This window comes from Sprattus sprattus (genome assembly GCF_963457725.1).
Source record: "Sprattus sprattus genome assembly, chromosome: 20".
Lineage (NCBI taxonomy): Eukaryota > Metazoa > Chordata > Actinopteri > Clupeiformes > Clupeidae > Sprattus > Sprattus sprattus.
In genome coordinates, this window is record NC_137918.1 from 27,027,709 (window position 1) to 27,036,861 (window position 9,153).

A 9,153-nucleotide genomic window follows, 5' to 3' on the forward strand; every position below is an offset into this window, starting at 1 on the left:
TCACTCCCTCTCTCTCTCTCCCTCCCTCCTCTCTCCCTCTCTCTCTCCCTCCCTCCTCTCTCTCTCTCTCTCTCTCTCTCTCTCTCTCTCTCTCTCTCCCTCACTCCCTCTCTCTCTCTCCCTCCCTCCTCTCTCTCTCTCTCTCTCTCTCCCTTCCTCCCTCTCTCTTCTCTCCGTCTCTCTCTCTCTCCCTCTCTCTCTCTCTCTCTCCCTCACTCCCTCTCTCTCTCTCCCTCCCTCCTCTCTCTCTCTCTCTCTCTCTCTCTCTCCCTCACTCCCTCTCTCTCTCTCCCTCCCTCCTCTCTCTCTCTCTCCCTCACTCCCTCTCTCTCTCTCTCCCTCCCTCCTCTCTCTCTCTCTCCTCCCTCTCTCTTCATCTCTCCGTCTCTCTCTCTCTCTCTCTCTCTCTCTCTCTCTCCCTCACTCCCTCTCTCTCTCTCCCTCCCTCCTCTCTCACCATTAGTGCCCGTAGCCAGCGTCGGGCGCGGGAGTGGCAGGTAGGGGTTAGGGTTAGGGTTAGACGAGGGGGTGGCAGTCTTACCAGTAGTGCCCGTAGCCAGCGTGTGGCGTGGGGGTGGCAGTCTTACCAGTAGTGCCCGTAGCCAGCGTCGGGCGTGGGGGTGGCAGGTAGGGCTGGGGTTGATCAGCAGGAGCAGCAGGAGGCCGTGGAGCAGGAGGGGGGGCAGGAGGGGGGGCAGCGTCACCAGGGGGGGGCACAGACATGCCAACACACTGCAGCACCAGCACACAGCCAACGCCCCAGACACCTGCAGTGGAGGTCAGAGACAGGGACAGGGACAGAGACAGGGACAGAGACAGGGACAGAGACAGAGACAGGGACAGAGACAGGGACAGGGACAGAGACAGGGACAGAGACAGAGACAGAGACAGAGACAGAGACAGAGACAGGGACAGGGACAGAGACAGGGACAGGGACAGGGACAGGGACAGGGACAGATTCACAGCCAGAACAAACACAACTGAACTGAACTGAACTGAACTGAACCCATTCCTGAGTGACAGGTGACAGGGTGCATAAATGGTTTTTAAAGATTCAGTCTGCGATTCTAGCTAAATGTTGTTGATATTTGAACTAAACAGCCAATCAATCCCCCTCATTCACGTGTTCCTGAAGCAACGTGTTCATTGGCTGGAATTGTTTATGTCTCAGTCCTCCGTGTTCATTGGCTGGAATTGTTTATGTCTCAGTCCTCTTAAGGTGTCGGTGTTCCCATGTATTAGACTGGAATCAGGAAATACTTTATTTGGATAGTCTGTCTACAGAAACTTCACAGATTCTCATCGGCCAGGGTCTCAGGTGTTCTCATTGGCTATGGACTCAGGTGTTCTCATTGGCCATGGTCTCAGGTGTTCTCATTGGCCATGGTCTCAGGTGTTCTCATTGGCTATTGGCTCAGGTGTTCTCATTGGCTATGGACTCAGGTGTTCTCATTGGCCATGGTCTCAGGTGTTCTAATTGGCCATGGTCTCAGGTGTTCTCATTGGCTATGGACTCAGGTGTTCTCATTGGCCATGGTCTCAGGTGTTCTAATTGGCCATGGTCTCAGGTGTTCTCATAGTTTGTCATCTTTATGAAAAAGAGCTGCATGCTCATCTGGATATTGACAGGTCACCTGAGATGGTCACCTGAGACGGTCACCTGAGACGGTCACCTGAGACGGTCACCTGAGACGCTCACCTGAGACGCTCACCTGAGACGCTCACCTGAGACGGTCCAGCAGCCTGACTCACCTGGAAGAGGTGCTGATGTGAGAGGTGATCTCTGGGGTCCATGAGGACGTGATTGACCCCTGACTCACCTGGAAGAGGTGCTGGTGTGAGAGGTGATCTCTGGGGTCCAGCAGCCTGACTCACCTGGAAGAGGTGCTGATGTGAGAGGTGATCTCTGGGGTCCAGCAGCCTGACTCACCTGGAAGAGGTGCTGGTGTGAGAGGTGATCTCTGGGGTCCAGCTGGAAGATGAGGACGTGATTGACCCCTGACCTCTTCCACAGGAACATGCTGACCCCCAGCAGCAGCAGGAACTCCAGCAGCAGGAAGCTCCCTCTGTGCACACGCAGCAGCGGACGGACCCGCTCCCAGTCCTGTAGCCGCACAACTAATACAATACACACACACACACACACACACACACACACACACACACACACACACACACACACACACACACACACACACACACAGACACACACACACACACACACACACAGACACACACACACACACACACACACACACACACACACATCTGATCACTCCTGCAGCTGCACAACTAATAGAACACATCTCTCACTCTCTCTCTTCCTCTCTTCCTCTCTCCCTTTCTGCATCTGATCACTCCTGCAGCTGCACAACTAATAGAACACATCTCTCACTCTCTCACTCACTCTCTTTCTGTCTCTCACTTGAGCTTTGGCCAAGCACATGCTGTGTACACAAAGAGCTCACTGACGTAACAAACAAACAAACAAACAATGACTGGTATACACACACACACACACACACACACACACACACACAGACACACACACACACACACACACACACACACACACACACACACAAATACACACACACACACTGAAGGGCATCCTGCTCCTACCCTCCCTGATGATGAGAGCCAAGAGGAGGATGAGCAGCCCACAGATGACCCCGAGGCCAAACATGATCCAAGTCTGCTGTGACCAGGAGACCATCCACCACACACACACACACACACACACACACACACACACACACACACACACACACACACACACACACACACACACACGGAGAGCATGCAGCACACACACAAATGTTAGCAGCAGAAATGGACGATAGTCAGAAGATGCCATTTACTGTTAAACAAGATGCTCACGCTAGAAAATGTAGTATAATGACATATTATGTTATTTAATTATAATTATATGAAAGAGGTAATTTATCTTTCCTAATCTTTATTTTCACATTTTATTTGTATTTCCTATTTCATCAAAGTGGTAGTTTTTAAATGGAGTAACATTATAAAATCTCCAAAGTGAGAGCACAAAGGTGTAAATAAAGGGTTAAAGGGTTAATGCCCCACCTGTGGCACGTCCCTCTGTGGGAGCGTGAGTCTCCTCAGGGCCTTCTGGCGGTCCTCCCCCTCCAGGTGGCACAGGAGACACTGGGGGAAGAGTAAAGGACACGTCCTAGAGGTTAAAGGGTAAAGGGTAAAGGGTAAAGGGTAAAGGGTAAAGGGTAAAGGGTAAAGGGTAAAGGGTAAAGGGTTAGGGTTAGGGTTAGAGCACACCAGAGACTGGGGGAAGAGTGAAGGCCATGTTCTAGAGGTTAAAGGGTAAAGGGTAAAGGTTAAAGGGTAAAGGGTAAAGGGTAAAGGGTAAAGGGTAAAGGGTAAAGGGTAAAGGGTAAAGGGTTAGGGTTAGGGTTAGAGCACACCAGACTGGGGGAAGAGTGAAGGCCATGTTCTAGAGGTTAAAGGGTAAAGGGTAAAGGGTAAAGGGTAAAGGGTAAAGGGTAAAGGGTAAAGGGTAAAGGGTTAGGGTTAGGGTTAGAGCACACCAGACTGGTGGAAGAGTGAAGGCCATGTTCTAAAGGTTAAGATGGTTCCTTTTGGGTCCTGCTGAGAAACTTTGTAAATGGGTTCTCTGTATGGCAAGGGTTAGGGCTAGGGTTAGGGTTAAATGGGTTCTCTGTGTGGCAAGGCAAGCTGTGGCACACACAGAGGCAACTGAATGCGCTTGACTTGACGAGAGTCCATCCTACTGGAGATAAAAGAATGGAAAGTTTCAAAATTACTTTTATTAATCTACTAATCCCACCTCTTACTAATAATATAATATAATATAATAAAATATAATTAATATAATATAATATAATATAATATAATATAATATAATATAATATAATATAATATAATATAATATAATATAATATAATATAATTAATATAATATAATATAATATAATATAATATAATATAATATAATATAATATAATATAATATAATATAATAAAATATAATTAATATAATATAATATAATATAATATAATATAATATAATATAATATAATATAATATAATAAAATATAATTAATATAATATAATATAATATAATATAATATAATATAATATAATATAATATAATATAATATAATATAATATAATTAATATAATATAATATAATATAATATAATATAATATAATATAATATAATATAATCTATTAATCCCACCTCTAACTTGTCCATGAGCTGCTGGCGTTCGTTGCTGTTGGTGTTGAGCAGCGACGCGTCCAGCGTCTCACTCTTCCATCTCTGACCTCTCTCTGACACAAACTTAGCATCGAACTTCTTCAAGATCTTACAGAAACCGCTGTAGTTCAGCTGCTAAAATAACGACAAAAATTCACACACACACACACACACGGTTCAACACATGTTACCACACACACACACACACACACACACACACACACACGTTACCACACAAACACACACACACACACACACACACACACACACACACACACACACACGTTACCACACACACACACACACACACACACACACACACACACGTTACCACACACACACACAAGGACACTACAGGTAGACACAACAGCAAACACATAATGAACACCAGGAGCGCTTAACGGTGCAAACCCATATCAGCGACGTGATACGCTTCCATGGCTTTGAGTGGGCGTGGTGTTGAGTGGGCGTGTTGTAGCGTGTGGAAATAGCATAACAGACTCAGTTAGTGAGCTAGTGGGCATGCTAGCCAGTTAATAGGCTATCTAGTCACTTGTCTTTATATCAAAACTGTCATTGTGTTCAAATAAGCCCAGGATTAAATATATAACATACCAGGAGCAACAACGAGCCCTTACAAGGCCATCCAAGCCTTTCTTTTTAGCAAATTAAACGACCAAACGATGCCACAGTCCTACAATTTTCAAACCGTCAGAGATGACACCAAACAATCTCATTGGCCGCTGCCGGGAAAAATCGCTCCTCATTTGCAAAGGATTCAACATGTTCCAACTTTTATCGGTTCGCTGAAATGCATGGGGATTAGAAATCGCGTCGCTCATAATTGTGTCATGGGTTTGCACCGTAACACCTACAACAGAAACATGCTAGTGGATGCTAATGCTAACCAACACAGGATTGTAAGATACCCTCAGGGATTCCCCTCACCTGGTATCGCTGCAGGTAGACCAGGCACAGGCAGAGTTCACTCACCTGGTATGTCTGCATCACCAGGCACAGGTAGAGTTCACTCACCTGGTATGTCTGCATCACCAGGCACAGGTAGAGTTCACTCACCTGGTATGTCTGCATCACCAGGCACAGGTAGAGTTCACTCACCTGGTATGTCTGCATCACCAGGCACAGGTAGAGTTCACTCACCTGGTATGTCTGCATCACCAGGCACAGGTAGAGTTCACTCACCTGGTATGTCTGCATCACCAGGCACAGGTAGAGTTCACTCACCTGGTATGTCTGCATCACCAGGCACAGGTAGAGTTCACTCACCTGGTATCGCTGCAGGTAGACCAGGCACAGGTGGAGTTCACTCACCTGGTATGTCTGCATCACCAGGCACAGGTAGAGTTCACTCACCTGGTATCTCTGCAGGTAGACCAGGCACAGGTAGAGTTCACTCACCTGGTATGTCTGCATCACCAGGCACAGGTAGAGTTCACTCACCTGGTATCTCTGCAGGTAGACCAGGCACAGGTAGAGTTCACTCACCTGGTATGTCTGCATCACCAGGCACAGGTAGAGTTCACTCACCTGGTATGTCTGCATCACCAGGCACAGGTAGAGTTCACTCACCTGGTATGTCTGCATCACCAGGCACAGGTAGAGTTCACTCACCTGGTATGTCTGCAGGTAGACCAGGCACAGGTAGAGTTCACTCACCTGGTATGTCTGCAGGTAGACCAGGCACAGGTAGAGTTCACTCACCTGGTATCTCTGCAGGTAGACCAGGCACAGGTGGAGTTCACTCACCTGGTATCGCTGCAGGTAGACCAGGCACAGGTGGAGTTCACTCACCTGGTATCTCTGCAGGTAGACCAGGCACAGGTGGAGTTCACTCGTGGCCAGCTTGAGCTGCTGGAGATCAGTGTTGCCTTGACAGACCCTCAGTAGATCAGATATGGAATCTCCGTGGGGGCTCAGAGATCGGTCCTGGTCCCGGGTTTGGGTTTGGGTTTGGGGGACAGATCCAAAGGCAGCCATCTTCCTTTTAGCCTCCATTAGCTTCTCTGAGAGACAGAAATGGAACATTACCAAACACACACACTCACACAGTCGTACACACACACTCACACACACACACACACACACACACACACACACACAGACACACACACAGCCATACACACACACATCCACACACACCCACACACCATACACACACTCACACACACACACACACACACACTCACACACACACACACACACTCACACACACACACACACACACAATCACACAGAGAGAGAGAGAGAGACATAGGCACACACACCCTGAGATATACAAAAAATCACTCCCAATCAGATACGAATGCATGCCAGAGACCTCCTTCCTTTCTTACCTGAGTAGAAGCCAGTCACTATAGTCAGCTCACTCTCACAGCATCTGAAGAACTCCTTGTGTGCAGCTTTGAGATGCTTCCAATCTGCACACATGAAAGAGGACGGGAGAGGGGGGATGAAGAGAAGCGAGAAGAGGAGAGAGAGGAGGAGGAGAGGATGGGAGAGGGGGGATGAAGAGAAGCGAGGAGAGGAGAAAGAGGAGGAGGAGAGGATGGGAGAGGGGGGATGAAGAGAAGCGAGAAGAGGAGAAAGAGGAGGAGGAGAGGACGGGAGAAGGGGGATGAAGAGAAGCGAGAAGAGGAGAGAGAGGAGGAGGCCGTGTGAGGGGAAAGGGGAAAATACTAATCAAAGCTTTACATCTACCAGCCCATCTCAGATCCAGAGGGAATAAGTTGGTAGTTGGGTTTAAACTCCATCAGCCACTCAAGCTTGGATAACAGTGTGTGTGTGTGTGTGTGTGTGTGTGTGTGTGTGTGTGTGTCGGTGTGTGTGTCCGTGCGTGTGTGTGTGTGTGTGTGTGTGTCCGTGTGTGTGTCCGTGTGTGTGTCCCCGTGTGTCCGTGTGTGTGTGTGTCTGTGAATATGTGTGTGTGTGTGTGTGTGTGTGTGTGTGTGTGTGTGTGTGTGTGTGTGTGTGTGTGTGTCTGTGAATATGATCACATCACAGTGACATGGAACCAACATGGTTACGACTTCTGAACTGTGTTTATCGGTGTTGTCATGACTCCCTCTTCTGAACTGTATTTATCGATGTTGTTATGACTACCCCTTCTGAACTGTGTTTATCGGTGTTGTCATGACTCCCTCTTCTGAACTGTGTTTATCGATGTTGTTATGACTGCCTCTTCTGAACTGTGTTTATCGATGTTGTTATGACTGCCACTTCTGAACTGTGTTTATCGATGTTGTTATGACTACCCCTTCTGAACTGTGTTTATCGATGTTGTTATGACTACCCCTTCTGAACTGTGTTTATCGGTGTTGTCATGACTCCCTCTTCTGAACTGTGTTTATCGATGTTATTATGACTGCCTCTTCTGAACTGTGTTTATCGATGTTGTTATGACTGCCACTTCTGAACTGTGTTTATCGATGTTGTTATGACTACCCCTTCTGAACTGTGTTTATCGATGTTGTTATGACTGCCACTTCTGAACTGTGTTTATCTCTGTTGTTATGACTACTGTACCTCCTCTGAACTGTGTTTATCATGTTGTTACAACTCCCTCTTCTGAACTGTGTTTATCGTTGTTGTTATGACCACCTCTTCTGAACTGTGTTTATCGATGTTGTTATGACTACCTCTTCTGAACTTTGTTTATCGATGTTGTTATGACTACCTCTTCTGAACTGTGTTTATCGATGTTGTTATGACTACCTCTTCTGAACTGTGTTTATCGATGTTGTTATGACTGCCACTTCTGAACTGTGTTTGTCGGTGTTGTTATGACTACCTCTTCTGAACTGTGTTTATCGATGTTGTTATGACTACCTCTTCTGAACTGTGTTTATCGTTGCTGTTATGACCACCTCTTCTGAACTGTGTTTATCGATGTTGTTACAACTCCCTCTTCTGAACTGTGTTTATCGTTGTTGTTTTGACCACCTCTTCTGAACTGTGTTTATCGTTGCTGTTATGACCACCTCTTCTGAAGTGTGTTTATCGATGTTGTTATGACTACCTCTTCTGAACTGTGTTTATCGATGTTGTTATGACTACCTCTTCTGAACTGTGTTTGTCGGTGTTGTTATGTAACGTGCAGGCTCAATGCACGCAACATAAAGGGGAGGCCACGCTGGTTTTAGAAGAATAAATATTTTATTAAAAGGATAAGGCTTCAAAGTAAAAGGAATGCAAAAGTGTGGTGCAATTCAGTATTGTGAGGAGTAAACCAAAGTGTCGTGCAAAGTCAGTTTAGGGGTAAACAAACGAAAAGATAACGAGATCAAATCATGGCAACAAAGAACCAAACACAAACCCAAGTTCCTACGAACACCCAAAGAACAAACACGCCAAAGAGCCAAAAATGCCGGGAGGACCAGAGCCCTTGACTGCCGGCTGGTCATGTCTTATGTAGCCCAGCTAATCAGGATGCCACCTGTCCTCAATCATCCAAGCTGATCAGGAACACACCTGTCCTCAATCACCTACTGCAGAGACAGAGAGGTGGAGAAAAGCAGGCAGAGATAACAGGCATGACTCATAGGGCGGGGCCTAGACCCGCCAGGGTCGTAACATCCCCCCCCTTAAAACAGAAGCCCACCTTAATGGGATTCTGTACTATTTAAAACAATACTAGACTGTCCACGTCACAAATTACAAACCATCCAACAACTCATACTGGGGCCAGAATGTAACAATACCACCTCACTCACACACTCACGCTCACCAGCCACACAACCTGCTGCCCCCCAGCAATTCCAGGCCCTGGAAAAGTAATCTAAGAGGGACAGGGGAAGAGACAGGAGGAGAAATTAGTGCATGTCAGTGCATCGGAGAAGAACGACAACGATAAAATCTATGATCACCCTCAGTGACAGCATAT